Genomic DNA, 20,208 nt, shown 5'->3' with positions numbered 1-20,208 from the left:
AAGGCCTACCTTCAAACTCAGTGCCTCTTAGCTTGACATCATCGGAAAATCAAAAGAAATCAGCCAAGAACTCACAAAAGAAATTGTAGACCTCCACAAGTCTGGTTCAACCTTGGGAGCAATTTCCAAATGCCTGAAGGTACCACGTTCATCTGTACAAACAATAGTATGCAAGTATAAACACCATGGGACCACACAGCCGTCATACCGCTCAGGAAGGAGACACGTTCTGTCTCCTAGAGATGAACGTACTTTGGTGTGTCACGGTCGTTGAAGGATGGGTCAGACCAAGGCGCAGCGTGAAATGCATACATGTTTATTTTATAAAATAAACACACGAACAAAACAACGTAACGTGAAGTCCTCAGGCTAAACACCAGAAGAAGCCACTGCTCCAAAACCGCCATAAAAAAGCCAGACTACGGTTTGCAACTGCACATTGGGACAAAGATCGTACTTTTTGGAGAAATGTCCTCTGGTCTGATGAAACAAAAATAGAACTGTTTGGCCATAATGACCATCGTTATGTTTGGAGGAAAAAGGGGGCCGCTTGCAAGCCGAAGAACACCATCCCAACCGTGAAGCACGGGGGTGGCAGCATCATGCTGTGGGGGTGCTTTGCTCCAGGAGGGACTGGTGCACTTCACAAAATAGATGGCATCATGAGGAAGGAAAATTATGTGGATATATTGAAGCAACATCTCAAGACATCAGTCAGGAAGTTAAAGCTTGGTCGCAAATGGGGTCTTCCAAATGGACAATGACCCCAAGCATACTTCCAAAGTTGTGGCAAAATGGCTTAAGGACAACAAAGTCAAGGTATTGGAGTGGCCATCACAAAGCCCTGACCTCAATCCTATAGAAAATGTGTGGGCAGAACTGAAAAAGCGTGTGCGAGCAAGGAGGCCTACAAACCTGACTCAGTTACACCAGCTCTGTCAGGAGGAATGGGCCAAAATTCACCCAACTTATTGTGGGAAGCTTGTGGAAGGCTACCCGAAATGTTTGACCTAAGTTAAACAATTTAAAGCCAATGCTACCAAATACTAATTGAGTGTATGTAAACATCTGACCCACTGGGAATGTGATGAAAGAAATAAAAGCTGAACTAAATCATTCTCTCTACTATTACTCTGAAATGTCACATTCTTAAAATAAAGTGGTGATCCTAACTGACCTAAAACAGGGAATTTTGACTAGGATTAAATGTCAGGAATTGTGAAAAACTTAGTTTAAATGTATTTGGCTAAGGTGTATGTAAACTTCCGACTTCAACTGTATGCCTTTGCCAAGGAAACCAGTCTTTTTTTCCCTGTGTATAGCAAAAAATAAGAGAAAAGTTGTGAACATTGATATACCCTGTATTAAGTTATATACTTCCATGCTACACAGAGGGATTACTTATCAAAAAGAATAAAAAATTGAACTATATTTCAAGTGTACTCAGAGACAACGTTAAATGAAAACAATGTTATGTGTATGCATGTAACAATATTATGTTACAAAATGTGTAGGTTATCTTTTGATATAATAAGCATGTACAGTATTCATTGAAACTGGAAGGTGTTTAAAGGACATCTGCCACGTTACTTATCATTAATTTTTCCCCTCAGTTCCCAGAAGCTTGCTCACCTTCCAATGACTGGCCAAGTTCAACTAATGAACTTCCATTACTAGGGATTAAAATACATCAAAATGATTTTATTACATTTTTCAAAACCGCAGAACTCCTCAAAGAGTATATATGATACTGGTAGAAGTTAATCATTAGTGCAAAGGGATGTTTAAGATTTTAGATGTCAATGTAGCATGTTTCAGTCCATTTTCCTCATTCAAAGTATGACTGAACTGCATGTTTCCATGAACATGCAGTTTCCTCAACTTGCTAGTGGAAGAGAGTGAGTAAAGGGGAACCTGTTGGCAAGATAACATTGCTCATTCCGTCAGGGGCATTGTAAGGGTAACTCCTAAAAACAGATGGCAGCCTATCCTTGTAAAATACCTTTTGATTTAGTGATAGAGACAAACGGAGATTCAACCTAAACATGGAGAAGCATCTTCATAGTCACTAGTTAGCTGGGGAAGGGAAAACATCATTGTAATACCTTTACTGGAGGGTACTAAAAATACAACATTAACGATACATTGATGTTATATCTTGGGGAACAGAAGTTGTTGACCACATTTTGGGGTATTCTTATTAATCAATACCAACCCTTTGCTTTGCCATTGGTTACCTTTACAAAGCAATGACTTAACACACTTATAGTAGGTTTGTGTTCACATAAGGTCACTTTCTTTCAAATACTGTCTTCAGGCCTCTTTAGGTACAAATTGCCATGAAGCACAAGTCTGACCAACAATTACAAGAACGTGCTTAATCATATATGTTCGCCTGTGTTGCTTGCCACTCGTCTTGTGCATTTATCTTCTGCAGAGACAGTACCAAGAAGTCACCTAACCTAATCAGTTTCAGGAATGTCACAGGGGATTACAGTGTATATCAGAAAAATATGACTGCAGCAGCCCTGCATAGAAGCTGGTTCTCACCATCAGATCCTATTGTAATGAACCAATTCTATAGCACATAACTCTATACAGAAAAGGAGTCCGAGCTGGACAGACCAGGCTCCGTTTCTCATTTCTTCATCGGATGAATTATTCACACCTTGTCCAAGGACTCCAAGGTCTTCAATGTGAGGCATGCGAGACACGCACAGTCTTCAAAGTGGCTAGGTGGAGTCAAACGTCCGTCCCTACCTCTATGGACCATCGTTTGCAGGGGCACTGCGAGCCACTGGCTCCTACCCTTTGGGGTTAGCTTACACCTTTGCACCAATAAAAGCAGCATGGCATGCCACCTGTTCTCTGAACACAACATTATTTTGTCCTTTTCAGTATACACTAATGGGTGTTTTATGGATTTCATCTGTTGACAAAAGACTAACGACACCACACTACAAGCATACACATCCAGATGTGTGTCCTTTGAAACATCAGTAACCTACACATATGTTTACTAACTAACATTTCGGTAAACACAGGTCAGGTGTCCCCTGTAGCTCAGTTGGTAGAGCATGGCGCTTGCAACGCCAGGGTTGTGGGTTCGTTTCCCACGGGGGGCCAGTATGAAAAAATGTATGCACTCACTAACTGCTCTGGATAAGAGCGTCTGCTAAATGACTAAAATGTAAATGTAATGACAGTGTGGCAAAACAAAATGTAATTTTCTAAACCAGTTTCAAACATCCTCACATCCAATGGTTTCAGCCAGGTAGATGCATCTCCTATCCGTGTTGGTCCAATCCCTGAATGATGTCACAGCTACACGTAGCCTCTCCGGCCAGGTCTCCCCTCTGACAAGAAGCCCATTCTTGGCTTCCACCTTTCATCTCCCACCCACAAAACAGGCCGTATATAATTTCAAAAAGAAGAGTCAAAGCTTTCAAGTGAGACGTCCCTTGAAACATTACCCAGCCATAATTACAGCGTGGGGAAGATGGGCTGCTTTGAGATGTGCAGTGGGTCACTGTGGTGGTTGGGATGTTCAGAGCTCTGGGGAGGATCAGCAGAGATTGGGAAAATGCATGCACAACAGCTGGGAAAGGGGGATATGGTGAATACGTTCTTCATGGCAGGTCTCAAGCATACTTTTCCATACAGGGAGTTTGAGGGGAAATATATGAAGATCTAAGTAGTATGATCTAATGACCATTTATTGTGTAGATTGCATAGGATATCATCTGTCCATGGCAGAAGCTGCTGTAAAGGTTATAGGTTTATTATAGTTGAGCGATATGACAAAAGCTGTAAGCACGTCTGCAGAAAGTTTCAATACTGTCAGTCCAATCTTATTTCAAAACAGTGGCTCAAATTAGTCATCCACAGGCTTGAATCAGAAACCTTTTTAACATCTGTGACCAGCATACTGTTTTTTCATACGATGCATGGTTTTCAAAGCCCCAGTGTCTGGAGGAGTCATCTCAGAGTAGGGAAGGACACACAAATTGAAACAAATAAACTTAATGTAAACCAGATTGATCAGTCAGTGCAACCATATGTGAAAAACAGTTTAATCCCACAGAGCTCTTTCACCCAAAAATCTGCTATCTTCAGCATTATTTTTGACAAATTCACTCTGACGACAATACCAGTGTGCAGTAGAAGACGGTAGTCATGGAAACCAGGTCAGTGAACCAGGTGCAACTAATCATACCCTTGCTGTGCCTCACACTACACCGTATGATCAATTTGGTTCTGTATAGCTAATACATCATTGGCATTGGACTATAATCTCAAATTATATATTCACTTCTAAAGAATGTAGATATTATATCCATGTAAGACAGACAGATATATGGCTTGTTATATTAAAAAGGGCTCTCTGAAAGGTTTAGCTATTTGACGGAGAGTATATGATCATCCCAAGCGGAGTATAACTACAGTAGATGGAAACCAAATCGGTATCATAGCAGGTTCCCCACAAACTGCTCCTTCTGTTAAATGATGATCTGTTCATTCGGTCTAATGAATTCTGTTCCATTAGATAATGTTGGGCTGCGGTCCCAGGGCCTGCAGAACGAAAGAGGGACACACTATGTGAACAGGCTGCGCAAGCTCAATAGATTTACCACAGTGAAGTCCAACAGGGCGATGCTACACCAGTGTGCTACCCAGGGCTGTCAGACCACTATCTATCTCTCATTGATGCTCCTCTATGGGGGGTTAGCAACATAAAGACTTCAGAGGGCCAGGCAGGTCCAAGAATGAGATTATGGAAAGAACCCAACAATTCCATGGCCCTCTTACTTTGTTGGATCCTTCCCCCATCCCAAATGGGAAGCAGCTTAGTTCATGTGTGCTCTTGTAATTTATTACAAAGGTAATTCGATGTGTCTGCTGATGGGCTGTTGTTGATGTACAGATAGACAATGGAAAGTGGTTTGCAGCTACAGCGCGATAGCAAGAAAAAGGTAATTCTATGTTTTATTCAGCCTAGGCTTTATGGTGTTATAAAAAAAATGCTACATTGATCCATTTGTAATAATCAATAATTGATTAATTTACCTTTTGACTGTAATGCCCTCCTATATCACTGTATTATACTTCTTCCATAAAAATTGTAGCTTATGTGCACCAAACCATACTGTTTTCACAATGCCATTCTTTGATACCCTTGCAAGTCCCATTCAAAGGTCACATTGTGCTTATTGTGAGGTCAGCAGCACATCTTGCTGGTTTATTTTAGAGACTGATGATCCTTCCAGTAAGTGATTAAAAATAAAGACGTCCGCCTCCGAGTGGCACAGCGGTCTAAGGCACTGCTAGAGGCGCAACTACAGACCCGGGTTTGATCACGAGCTGTATCACAACCGGCCGTGATCGGGAGTACCATAGGGCGGCGCACAATTGGCCCAGCGTCGTCCGGGTTAGGGGAGGGTTTGGCCGGGGGGGCTTTACTTGGCTCATCGCACTCTAGTGACTCCTTGTGGCGGGAGTTCAACTTCTGTGGGGCCGCTGGTTCTTACCCTAATTCAACATGGTTTAAAATACACTGAACAAAAATATAAACGCAACATGTAAAGTGTTGATCCCATGTTTCATGAGCTGAAATAAAAGATCTCAGAAATGTTCCATACGCACAATAAGCTTATTTCTCTCAAATGTTGTGCACACATTTGTTTTCAAATCCCTGTTAGTCAGAATTTCTCCTTAGGCCAAGATAATCCATCCACCTGACAGGTGTGGCATATCAAGGAGCTGATTAAACAGCGTGACCATTACACAGGTGCACTTTGTGCTGGGGACAATAAAATGCCACTCTAAAATGTGCAGTTTTGTCACACAACACAATGCCACTGAGTTTTGAGAGTGTGCAATTGGCATGCTGATTGCAGGAATGTCCACCAGAGCTGTTGCCAGAGAATTGAATGTTCATTTCTCTACCATAAGCCACATCCAACGTAATTTAAGAGAATTTGGCAGTACGTCCAACCGGCCTCACAACCACACACCACGTGTATGGCATTGTGTGGGCGAGTAGTTTGCTTAGTGCACCATGGTGGTGGTGGGGTTATGGTAAGGGCAGGCATTAGCTACGGACAACAAACACAATGCATTTTATCGATGGCAATTTGAATGCACAGAGACACTGTGACGAGATCCTGAGGCCCATTGTCGTGCCATTCATCCACCGCCATCACCTCATGTTTCAGCATGATAATGCACAGCCCCATGTCGCAAGGACCTGTACACAATTCCTCGAAGCTGAAAATGTCCCAGTTCTTCCATGGTCTGCATACTCACCAGACATATTGAGCATGTTTGGGATGCTCTGGATCAATGTGTACGACAGCGGGTTCCAGTTCCCGCCAATATCCAGCATATTCGCATAGCCATTGAAGAGGAGTGGGACAACAATCAACAGCCTGATCAACTGCGAAGGAGATGTGTCGTGCTGCATGAGGCAAATGGTGGTCACACCAGATACTGACTGGTTTTCTGAACCACGCCCCTACCTTTTTGTTAAGCTATCTGTGACCAACAGATGTCTGTATTCCCAGTCATGTGAAATCCATAGATTAAGGTCTAATTAATTCATTTAAATTGACAGATTTCCTTATATGAACTGTAACTCAGTAAAATCTTTGAAATTGTAGCATGTTGCGTTTATATTTTTGTTCAGTATAGAAAGACCAATGGACAATTTTACATTGTTGACTCAGTACCCATCTCTGCATCTCCTCCATACTGTTATACAACAACAAGTCCGAATTCAATCACAAATAACCAGTGACAATGTTCCTCACAGTTGCCATTCCTCAGTAAAAGTTACTGCTGTAGGTTTGTCAACATTGGCACATTGTTCTGGGGAGCAGGCTTGGGGAATAAGGCCATAGTGAGGAGGACTGTCAATAGGACATGGTCCCTTTGACCCACCGGGGGTTGGCGAGGTGACATTCCAGCTGAGGTTAGCACAGAGCTCCTTAGCGTGGGAATAGCTGATGATGGAGGGCAGGACAGGTGTCTTTATCGCTAATCCACAGTCGTATCCATAAATCAGTGGTGCTAAGGCCCAGCAGTCAGAGGCTGCAACACTACAGGGGGAACGTTTTAGGGCCAGGGCTTAGAGGTCATGGGAGCTTATGACATGTTGCACCATGATATGCAAAACCACAAAACCAGCATCGCTATCATGACAGTAGAGCACTGGTAAACATGATAGGGATGAGGACAGTAGGCAGCAGCCTAGATTAGATCAACCCTTTTCTGTTTCAGTCTGTACTCCTTCCTTACCAAATGTAGTGATGATATCAGGGATTTTCAAAGACAAAGTAGTGTTGGCTGATAACATTTGAGCTGAGACAGCAGTATGTTGTAGTGATCTGAAAATATTCTGGATAGGACTTTTGTGAGCTGAATGAGAAGGACCCAGCAAAGTCCTTTCATTGCCTCCAGGCAGGCCTTTAAAGGTGAGAGGTGACACACACCTGATACCTGGACTGGTGTCTGGAGTGGCTGTACTGTTGAAGTGATGACCCTGGAACGTATATCAACTCTACCCTCTACCCCCTGGTCAAGGACTACGCTCATATTACACACTGCCTCTGTATCATGGCTCCTAGTAGGCCTCATGTCAAGGCTAAAGAGACAGTGGATGAACACAGAAACAGAGAAAGGGAATGACAGGAAGGGCGGGAGAGAGAAAGAAGAACAGAGATAAAAAACAGAGAGAGAGAAAGAAAGAACAGAGAGAGAGAAATAACAGAGAGAGACACAAACCCCACACAGCCCCAGGACAACAACAACAACAACAACAACAACACAATTAGACCCAACCAAATCATGAGAAAACAAAAAGAGAATTACTTGACACATTGGAAAGAACAAACAAAAAAACAGAGCAAACTACAATGCTATTTGGCCCTAAACAGAGAGTACACAGTGGCAGAATACCTGACCACTGTGACTGACCCAAACTTAAGGAAAGCTTTGACTATGTACAGACTCAGTGAGCATAGCCTTGCTATTGAGAAAGGCCGCCGTAGGCAGACCTGGCTCTCAAGAGAAGACAGGCTATGTGCACACTGCCCACAAAATGAGGTGGAAACTGAGCTGCACTTCCTAACCTCCTGCCAAATGTATGACCATATTAGAGACACATATTTCCCTCAGATTACAGCGATCCACAAAGAATTCGAAAACAAACCCAATTTTGATAAACTCCCTTATCTACTGGGTGAAAAACCACAGTGTGCCATCACAGCTGCAAGATTTGTGACCTGGCCACAAGAAAAGGGCAACCAGTGAAGAACAAACACCATTGTAAATACAACCCATATTTATGTTTATTTATTTTCCCATTTGTACTTTAACTCTTTGCACATTGCTACAACACTGTATATATACATAATATGACATTTGAAATGTCTTTATTCTTTTTGAAACTTCTGAGTGTAATGTTTACTGTTAATATTTATTGTTTATTTCACTTTTGTTTACTATCTACTTCACTTGCTTTGGCAATGTTAACACACGTTTCCCATGCCAATAAAGCCCTTAAATTGAAATTGAAATTGAGAAAGAAAGAACAGAGAGAGAAAGAAATGAGAGAGAGAGAGAAGAAGAGAGAGAGAAAGAAGAACAGAGAGAGAGAAAGAACAGAGAGAGAAAGAAAGAACAGAGAGAGAAAGAAATAAGAGAGAGAGAAAGAGAAAGAACAGAGAAAGAAGAACAGAGAGAGATAGAAAGAACAGAGAGAGAGAAAGAAGAACAGAGTGAGAAAGAGATTGAGGGGAGAGAGAGGTGGAGCATGAGAGAGACATAAGGGAAAGAGTGAGTATCTTCATATGGGGGTAGAGAGTGAGTGAGAGGCAGAGAGTGAGAGATCTGGTTGTGACCTTTGCCACATGGACCAGGATACAGTCACAGTGGCTCTGTGCAGATGGAAGAATGCCACCTACTGGCCCAAAGACAATGGCTGACACAGACACATACTTATTTATCTTGGAAACATTATGACCTTTGGAAAATGTTTATCAACCCATATTCTAATGTCCTAAATAATTCATATTTTCCAATAATTCATTAAAATTGGTGGATTGGGTGACTTAACCCCTATTAAATTTAAAATAATTTGAGACCAGTGAAAAGCGCTAAATAAATGCAACCCATTATCATAACTTCATAGCTTATATCATTTCTAAATTCAGTGAATATATCAAACTGTAAATATGTTCATGCCTGTTATTTGTATGATATTGGACTGCATAGGTTTTACTTGGTAACTTTTAATTAAAGCTGCCATCAGCAGTTGAAACAATAACAAAGCATTTTCCCAACCACTGTTTTTGTAAAAAGCTGAGGGATAAGGCTGGAGAAATGTGACCACTCAAATTCATACACTATGGATGGAAGGACTGACCATCCATGAGATCAAAAAATATAGTTTTAACCATGTTTTGAGGATATATAGTGTTTGTTTACATTTACGTTGTTTACAAACATTGGAGTAAAACAAGCTTATATTTTGGGTTCTGATTGGGTACGACAATTGAACTAAGCTCCCTCTGCAACAGGATCCTGGACTTCCTGATGGTCCGCCCCCAGGCGGTGAGGGTAGGCAACAACACATCCGCCACTCTGACCATCAACACGGGCACCCCTCAGGGGTGTATGCTTAGTCCCCTCCTGTACTCCCTGTTCACCCACGACTGCGTAGCTGCGCACGACTCCAACACCATCATCAAGTTTGCTGACGACACGATGGTGGTAGGCTTGAGCGTATAGGAAGGTGGTTAGACACCTGGCTGTGTGGTGCCAGGACAACAACCTCTCCCTCAACATCAGCAAGACAAAGAGCTGATTGTGGACTACAGGAAACAGAGGGGCGAGCACGCCCCCATCCACATCGATGGGGCTGTAGTGGAGCGGGTCAAGAGCTTCAAGTTCCTCAGTGTCCACATCACTAAAGAATTAACATGGTCCACACACCCACACAGATGTGAAGACGGGACGACAGCGCCTCTTCCCCCTCAGGAGGCTGAAAAGATTTGGCGTGGACCCTCAGATACTCAAAAGGTTATACAGCTGCACCATTGAGAGCATCTTGACTGGTAGCATCAGTGCTTGGTTTGTCAACTGCAAGGCACCCAACCACAAGGCACTACAGAGGGTGATGAGTAAGGCCCAGTCCATCACTGGGGCCGAGCTCCCTGCCATCCAGGATCTCTATACCAGGTGGTGTCAGAGGAAGGCCTACAATATTGTCAAAGACTCCAGCCACCCAAGCCATAGACTGTTCTCTCTGCTACCACACGGCAAGCAGTACCAATGCACCAAGTCTGGAACCAACAGGACCCTGAACAGCTTCTACCCCCAAGCCATAAAACTGCTAAACAGCTCATCAAATGGCTACTGGGTCTACCTGCATTGACCCTTTTTTGTACTAACTCTCTTGCACTGACTATGCACACACACTGGACTCTACCCGCACACTCACACATACTTACACTGATGCCTCAATACACACACAAACTACATACGCCAACACACACATAACATGCGCACACATGTATACTGACGCCACAAATAATAATAATAATAATATGCCATTTAGCAGACGCTTTTATCCAAAGCGACTTACAGTCATGCGTGCATACATTTTTTTTTTTTTTGTGTATGGGTGGTCCCGGGGATCGAACCCACTACCTTGACGTTACAAGCGCCGTGCTCTACCAGTTGAGCTACAGAGGACCACACACTTTCACACTCCTCACATACACTGCTGCTACTGTATTATCTACCCTGTTGCCTAGTTACTTTACCCCTACCTGTATGTACATGACTACCTCAATTACCTCGTACCCCTGCACATGGACTCGGTACTGGTACTCCCTGTATATGTTATTTTCACTCCTTATTGTTGTTCTGTGTATTTATCCCTCACGTCACTATTTCTATTTCTTTATATAATATCTTTAACTCTGCATTGTTAGAAAAGGACCCGTAAGTAAGCATTTCACTGTTAGTCTACATCTGTTGTTTACGAAGCATGTGACAAATACAATTTGATTTGATGAGGCAATTATAAGTTATATTCTTCAAGAATCAATGGGTACATTTAATTTAGAAGTCCAAACATTGATGAAGCAACTGAAGATTGCCTCTTTTAAGCATATAGTAATAACTTATGTATAGGTTTGAAACCCTCTATCTGTATGTAAAGAGAAGCAGCGGTAATTCCTGCTCTGGTTGCAGCCTAATACCTGATCTTGTGGGCTCTATATTTACCTGGTATTGTTTTGTATCCAACATCAGACATGAGCTTCAAAGGGATGCACACATGAGAGGTTTGCGTGCCAACGGGCCTTTGAAATCCAACACTGTTATGTGATGTTGTTACGGTGACTCTCCGTCAAAGTGATGGCCTATAAACAAGAGCCCCAAATAGGGTAATGTGGAGATGTCACACTCCCACCCATATGAACATATGACATAAATGAGATCGCTTAAAAAATGTAATTGATATAACTAATGTGTACTAACTCATGAGACTCCTGCTATTGAATATAATCTATTACATTTATTGCCACAATATTACACAGAATATTATACTGGCTATGTGGTTGGAGTTACTTCTGTGAATTCTGTTAAGCAGGTTGTGATTAATATTGTGTGTGTGTGTGTGTGTGTGTGTGTGTAGCCTATGCATGCATGTGTCGGTGCATGAATGCACAGTTGGTGGGTGCACTGTGTTGGAGAAACCATAGTCAGGATGGACTGATTAACTGATTTTTATATTTAACTCCATACTAGGACTGCGGCCATCAAATTTTACAACACATCATTCATATAGGAAAATCTTGTTAAGTCCTAGAATCCATTTTTCATTTACAGGCCCTCCTACAAAACAGGTTAATGCCATCGAGCTGGATATGGTAGGCAAGGTAAGCGTTCCTACAGGTGGCACTACCAATGCTGGGAAAGGAGCTCCTGTACTGAGAAACATCTGTATTTGTAAGAGGGCAAGGGTATTTTCTTTTTTACAATAGACACATTTATGGTAGAGTCCTTTGCCAACCCGTGGCGCTGGATTTTGTGATTTACGTGCTTGACTCCTTTTCCAGATGGATGCACAATTACTGTAGGTCCAGCCCAGCCTTAGCTGTATGATATGCTGAATACACACACACACACACACTTACTGAGTCACTCAGGTATCAAGTGTTTGTCAAGAGTGTATCCCGCAGATAAAAATTGTCTGCAGGTTTACCTCCTTGCTAGTGTACATAGTTTAGACAGTAGGTAGGTTATATAAGAAGCAGATTCAGCAAACATAAATACAGTAATAGAGAGGATTAGAAGACAACTATAAAGCATGTCAACCACCAATGCAACAGTAGTAAATAGTCAACAGTAAATTACCCCATGTGCTGCTATACAAAGCAGCATGGTGACTTTTCCTTGTGGATTGAGAACTTTCTTTGCTAAATAAGAGAGGAAAGGTTCACATTTGTATTTCCATTTGTTTTCAGGTATTAAGCAATGGAAAATCCACCTTTACTTTCAACTCAAACCTCAATGTTACGTCCTGGCTTCATAATGGGGATTTAACCGATGAATATAAAACTATTTTTATGGTGGAAATATGGAAAGCTCCCTGGATCGAACCAGGGGCCATAAAATGAGATCCGCTTGTGGCAACCCCTGTTCAGGCTTTCATCGGAAAACAGTTTCTTTAGGAAATCCTATCAACACCTCCGCACACTCCACAGCCTGAACATCAGGCACCTATTCAAGAATCTGTGACATTTTGGAGACGGTCTCAGTAACACTCTCCCTTGTTAGCGTGGAAACATTCTTATGCGTTTTACACATTTCAAGCCGTTCATGCTGTCCGGCACCGCTGATCTTTCAGAGAGTCAAGTGAGTGCTTTTAATACAGCGGCACCAACATTAATGTGAGTGATAAGTGACGAGCAACCAGATAGTGTAGACAGAATTTATCCACTGCTCTGTGCTCTCTGGTGAATAGGCCTGGAATGGAAACAGAAACTCCAAAAGTCCCCAATTGGGACTCCATGGTTCACATACTGTTGAAAGAACAGGGCCGAAACTAGACGGCCATTAGAAGCTACTGTACAACATTTCTACACAGATCTTTTTTCTTTCCTGAAGGTCATTACAAATAATGTGACCATTAGCCAGTGTGGTCATTTGGTATCTAATGCTATTTAAAAAGCATTAGACAAACTTCAACAAATATGTTTTCTGTCCATGATAAACCTGGAAGGAGAACTACATGTTTGTCCTCATAGAAGTGATTATTCGAGCACCAGAGTAATATTACATTTACATTTTAGTCATTTAGCAGTGAGTGCATACATTTTTCATACTGGCCCCCCGTGGGAAACGAACCCACAACCCTGGCATTGCAAGCCCCATGCTCTACCAACTGATCCTACAGCACAGAAACAGTTCATAACCCATTTTTCAGTCCTTAGCAAATAAAGACGTTAGCAACAGATTTGTGTTGAGGACAAAACACTGATGACAGATGCAATCTTCTCATGCTATCATTCAGTAGCTCCACAGTTATGTTGTGATTTATGAATTTCTTTTAAGACAGAGCACACTGGATTACATCCACTCAGCTGTCTGTCCCTGTCCTCCCTCCACTCATCTTCATCTTGTTTTGGACTACACAGGCAATAACGTGAAACAACCACAGAAACAAAGGCTTGCCACCATGCCTAGGTATCAAATGGAGATTGATACCCACAGGTTTTCCCACAGGTCTCCCTTCAAGATCTGTGTACCTTCCTGAAGGGTGGGGCAACTGGACAAGGCACTATTTTGTCTCTTCTTCGGTTTGAACTCAGTGTCAGATTACATTCATGAAATGGCTGACATATCGTGCTGTCTGTTCGTTTGGGTGTCCGTGTATGTGTAGCACGTAAACGAGCCTCGGCGAGTGTCAAACCACCAGTATGGAAAACATTTTTGGAATTGAAAAGCATTAAAGAATACATTAATTTGAAATAAGACAAATGACAAGCTTATATTTTTAGATGTGGCCTGCCTGGGTGGTTGTTTGTGTCCTCAGACTTCCATCTTTCACAGGAACAGGAAATACTGCAGATTGCCTGGGAAATGACGCTCTGCCAAGTTTAAATGCCACCGCTAAAAATACCCGTGTGGAATGCGGGGCTTGGCAGTGGCGTCAACTCAGTGGCCCAGGCCTTGTCGCCACTCTGAGGGCCTATTTTGACACGACAGCGCCGTCTGAGCGAAACCCGAAACCGGCTTCTCTGTTCAGCTCCTTCACTTTAAAGCGTTATTTCTGTTCTGAGACTCTTTTTGGGACGACTTGCCGGGTTCCAAGGGCGGATGAGGGGGATTTTCCTGGGGCCCCTGGGAGGTGTACTATTTGCCTGTCTTGAGGGCCCCGGGTTTTGGGAGATGCAATATCGCCCACTTGTCTGGGTCCTATAAATACCTGCCATAGGTGCCCACGCTGAGACGGCATGATGGGTCTATTATGTGAGCATGTTTTTATCGTGGCACTGGTGGGACAGCCTGTTCTAGGTTAGAACTTCCCCCACCCCGCCCTGCTTCTTCCAGCTCTGGTGACCCGCGTAACGAACGTGTAATGGCGTCTAACATGATTTGACACTTTTCGGAAGCCATTTTGAGATAGTGAACTACAGTATTTCTTATTGACTCTATTTGTATTAATAATTTTACAGAGTGGACTTAAAAATGTGTTCTTATATTGCAACGTCCCCCACTTTAATTCATAGCTTTATATCAAAGGGCTAATTCATCTAAATATCTTTCTTCAAAAATGTTTTGTACATTTCAAATTGAAGTAATTTAGTACTTCCCCTCCCCTTATTTCCCAAGGCTCTCATTCTGAATGTGGCGCGACGACGTACTTAACTTCAGATGAGGAGAAGTTCTAACATGATGAATGGCAAATAAAACAATCAGCTGTCGACTGATTCCAACTGAAATAAAGTCGGATCCACGACACTGCGCCTCTCCAATTCAGCGGGGTATTTCACAGACCCTCAGCACACGGGTGGGTTTCCGTCCACAGTCATAATCTGTATCCCATTCTCTACAAGGCCATTCACCCCTCAGGTACTATTTAATTGTAGCCTCATTTAGGATGTTGCTCATTCTCTAACGGAAGAGCTGTGCGTGTATTTCTGGAGAAACGATCTGGTCTAGAATGAGCTTAGCTAGAGCTATTAAAGCTATTGAGTACAAATGACTGAAGACAGCGTTTTATAGGAATCATAGCGTGGCATTAGAGGGATATTGTATATACAGTTGAAGTCGGAAGTTTCCATACACTTAGATTGGAGTCATTAAAACTCGTTTTTCAACCACTCCACAAATTTCTTGTTAACAAACTATAGTTTTGGCAAGTCGGTTACGACATCTACTTTGTGCATGACACAAGTAATTTTTCCAACAATTGTTTACAGACAGATTATTTCACTTATAATTCACTGTATCACAATTCCAGTGGGTCAGAAGTTTACATACACTAAGTTGACTCAGCCTTTAAACAGCTTGGAAATTCCAGAAATGATGTCATGGCTTTAGAAGTTTCTGATAGGCTAATTGACATCATTTGAGTCAATTGGAGGTGTACCTTCAAACTCAGTGCATCTTTGCTTGACATCATGGGAAATTCAAAAGAAATCAGCCAAGACCTCAGGAAAAAAAATGTAGACCTCCACAAGTCTGGTTCATCCTTGGGAGCAATTTCCAAACGCCTGAAGGTACCACGTTCATCTGTACAAACAATAGTACGCAAGTATAAACACCATGGGACCACGCAGCCGTCATACCGCTTAGGAAGGAGACACGTTCTGTCTCCTAGAGATGAACGTACCTTGGTGCGAAAAGTGCAAATCAATCCCAGAACAACAGCAAAGGACCTTGTGAAGATGCTGGAGGAAACAGGTACAAAAGTATCTATATCCACAGTAAAACGAGTCCTATATCGACATAACCTGAAAGGCCGCTCAGCAAGGAAGAAGCCACTGCTCCAAAACCACCATAAAAAAGCCAGACTACGGTTTGCAACTGCACATTGGGACAAAGATCGTACTTTTTGGAGAAATGTCCTCTGGTCTGATGAAACAAAAATAGAACTGTTTGGCCATAATGACCATCGTTATGTTTGGAGGAAAAAGGGGGTTGCTTGCAAGCCGAAGAACACCATCCCAACCATGAAGCACGGGGGTGGCAGCATCATGCTGTGGGGGTGCTTTGCTGCAAGAGGGACTGGTGCACTTCACAAAATAGATGGCATCATGAGGAAGGAAAATTATGTGGATATATTGAAGCAACATCTCAAGACGTCAGTCAGGAAGTTCAAGCTTGGTCGCAAATGGGTCTTCCAAATGGACAACGACCCCAAGCATACTTCCAAAGTTGTTGCTTAAGGACAACAAAATCAAGGTATTAGAGTGGCCATCACAAAGCCCTGACCTCAATCCTATAGAAAAAGTGTTGGCAGAACTGAAAAAGCATGTGCGAGCAAGGAGGCCTACAAACCTGACTCAGTTACACCAGCTCTGTCAGGAGGAATGGGCCAAAATTCACCCAAATTATTGTGGGAAGCTTGTGGAAGGCTACCCGAAACATTTGACCCAAGTTAAACAATTTAAAGGCAATGCTACCAAATACTAATTGAGTGTATGTAAACTTCTGACCCACTGGGAATGTGATGAAAGAAATAAAAGCGGAAATAAAATAATTCTCTCTACTATTATTCTGACATTTCACATTCTTAAAATAAAGTGGTGATCCTAACTGACCTAAGATAGGGAATTTGTACTAGGATTAAATGTCAGGAATTGTGAAAAACTGAGTTTAAATGTATTTGGCTAAAGTGTATGTAAACTTCCAACTTCAACTGTACAGTGCATTCGGAAATTATTCAGACCACTTCCCCTTTTCCAGATTTTGCTACGTTACAGCCTTATTCTAAAATGGATAGAATTATTTTTTTCCCCTCATCAATCTACACACAATATCCCATAATGAACAGAAATACCTTATTTACATAAGTATTCAGACCCTTGGCAATGAGACTCGAAATTGAGCTCAGGTGCATCCTGTTTCCATTATTCATCCTTGAGATGTTTCTACAACTTGATTGGAGTCCACCTGTGGTAAATTCAATTGATTGGACATGATTTGGAAAGGCACACACCTGTCTATATAAGGTCCCACAGTTCACAGTGCATGTCAGAGCAAAAACCAAGCCATGAGGTCAAAGGAATTGTCCGTAGAGCTCCCGAGACAGGATTGTGTCGAGGCACAGATCTGGGGAAGGGTACAAAAATATTTCTGCAGCATTGAAGGTCCCCAATAACACAGTGTCCTCCATCATTCTTAAATGGAAGAAGTTTGGAACCACCAAGACTCTTCCTAGAGCTGGCCACCCGGCCAAACTGAGCAATTGGGGGCGACGGATCTTGATAAGGGAGGAGACCAAGAACCCGATGGTCACTGACAGAGCTCCAGAGTTTGCCAAAATGCACCTAAAGGACTCTGACCATGAGAAATAAGATTCTCTGGTCTGATGAAACCAATATTGAACTCTTTGGCCTAAATGCCAAGCGTCACGTCTGGAGGAAACTTGGCACCATTCCTACGATGAAGCATGGTGGTGGCAGCATCATGCTGTGGGGATGTTTTTCAGCGGCAGGGACTGGAAGACTAGTCAGGATCGAGGGAAAGATGAACGGAGCAAAGTACATAGAGATCCTTGATGAAAACCTGCTCCAGAGCGCTCAGGACCTCAGACTGGGGCGAAGGTTCACCGTCCAACAGGACAACAACCCTAAGCACACAGCCAAGACAACACAGGAGTGGCTTCGGGACAAGTCTCTGAATGTCCTTGAGTGGCCCAGCCAGAGCCCGGACTTGAAACCGATCAAACATCTCTGGAGAGACCTGAAAATACCTGTGCAGCGACGCTCCCCATCCAACCTGACAGAGCTTTAGAGGATCTGCAGAGAAGAATGGGAGAAACTCCCCAAATACAGGTGTGCCAAGCTTGTAGCGTCATACCCAAGAAGACTCGAGGCTGTAATCGCTGCCAAAAGTGCTTCAACAAAGTACTGAGTAAAGTGGATAAATGTAAATTGGATATTTCAGTTATTTATTTTTCATACATTTTCAAACATTTCTAAAAACCTGTTGTTTCTTTGTCATTATGGGGGTAGTGTGTGTAGATTGATGGGGGAGGGTGGGTAGAGCTTCAGCCATCATCTTTGTACATGGCCTAAAGTGACAGAGAAGAATACCATTTATTTTACTAGGTGAGACATCGCACAGTTAAAGTAAAGCATTGGCCACACATTCACTTTACCATTGTGGAAAGTCATCACTATCTCTATTTCAGAGCCAAAAGCAGATTTGACAACTTCCCACAGATGGTCATGACCGAACAGGCATAAAAGTACCAACTAAATATCCCCCTCAAACGAATCCTATTTTAAGGGTCATTATTACTTAACATATAATATGAGTCATAAATGCATGGGGAAAGCAGCCAAAACAGCCGTAGAGTAAAGTCATGTGGATTCCTTTTCCAGCTGGCTCTTTACGGTGCCACCTGAGTGCACTTTGGGGTTTGGGGGCCCTTTTAGGTGGGTTGCTGGGAAATGACTTGTACCCCCGTCCATCCATGAACCCCTGTCCATCCATGTGCTGTTGATGCGTTTGTCACAGGTCTGAATCACCTGATACTGGATTATGAAAATGGGCTCCATATGATTTTCAGAATCGCAAACATAACAAAACCACATGATGTTAGAAAGATTAAACATGAAACCATTGTATTACCATATGTATCTGCTAGCTACTTATCCAAGGGATAACAGAACCTGTCACGTAATGCAGGAACAACAATTGGCATTGTACAAACCCCCCTTGTTAACTGATCCAGGGTAGTATTCCATGGTTTTTGTCTGACAGCAGAGAGCAGACAGTGTTTGGGCTCCTTTGATTTAAGGGGAGTCAGATTCAGTGAATAAGAAGTTATCGTCCAGTTAAGTAATAAGGAACACTGAGTATCTGACACCGATATGTACGTCTCTCTTTCCACCACTGAGGGGTCAAACTAAGCAGAGCCTTGATGAGGTCAGCAGAAGGGGAAACGCACATCACTTACACACAACAAGCAGTTCGAGGAGGAAAGGAACAGCAGCAACCACAATAGGAAGTTACAAATAGCAAACTATCATAATTCATAACTCACTCCTCTAATCAAGCACTGAGCTTTCTGTTGTTGATAAAACCATCCAAGGTTTGCAATTACAAATAGTCTCTGAAGCCTTCTGACATCAGCAGAAGTAGGAACTGACAAACTCTCCATCACACTCTTCCTGCACCTTACAGCAGGTCATATGAAAAAGCCATTGGAGTAAACATAATCTCCCGCAACCCTTAACTGACCGATAAAGAGTGTACAGAGGTAACAAAGGGTTTCCCTTTGTCGTATGAGTGGGGGTGCGAGGTGACAGCGAGGGGAAGGGATGGGAAACCACACCTTGGTACAGAGGGTCACTTTCCCAGGGTGAGGGTCTAGAATCATGATACACAAACTCCGAGCTTCCTGTTCACCTTCATGCTGTATTTAGAGATGGAAACGAATCACATACAAAACACCACTGTCATACAGTCTGTCATCCATGAGGTCATGTACCTCAGAGGAAATTCTGACAGGTTAAACAAACTGCCCATGGTCTTAACTTGACCATGGTCTTTTTCCTGGGTGTGCAAAAGCTGTAATTCAAGTTATTCAGACATAAAAATGTATCCGTTTTGTGTTCAAACTCCACCTGACCCTGACAGTAAAATCTAAGTGAAAGAAAGTAACTGGGGTCTCACTGTATAATCTCCACTGTCTCTTGTGTAAATATTTGTCAAAGGTCCTGTTATCAGCTCAGGTCCTCTAATGGACGTCACAGACACAGACAGGTTTGCTTTAATAAAGAACCCCCTCCACACCTCAACAGAGACTTACACCCCACACAAGCCTCCGAGACGTTGTGTATTGTTTGGAATTGAGCCGAAAATCAAACAAGTGAAAAGGTCATCTTCATGCTAATTGGTTGGATAGACAGCCAAGTGAGCTAATAGGACCTCCAGTGTCCTGTACAAGCTTGTTGA

The sequence above is a fragment of the Coregonus clupeaformis genome, chromosome 1 (genome assembly GCF_020615455.1).
Source record: "Coregonus clupeaformis isolate EN_2021a chromosome 1, ASM2061545v1, whole genome shotgun sequence".
Taxonomy (NCBI): domain Eukaryota; kingdom Metazoa; phylum Chordata; class Actinopteri; order Salmoniformes; family Salmonidae; genus Coregonus; species Coregonus clupeaformis.
Note: the sequence above shows the minus strand (reverse complement) of the source record.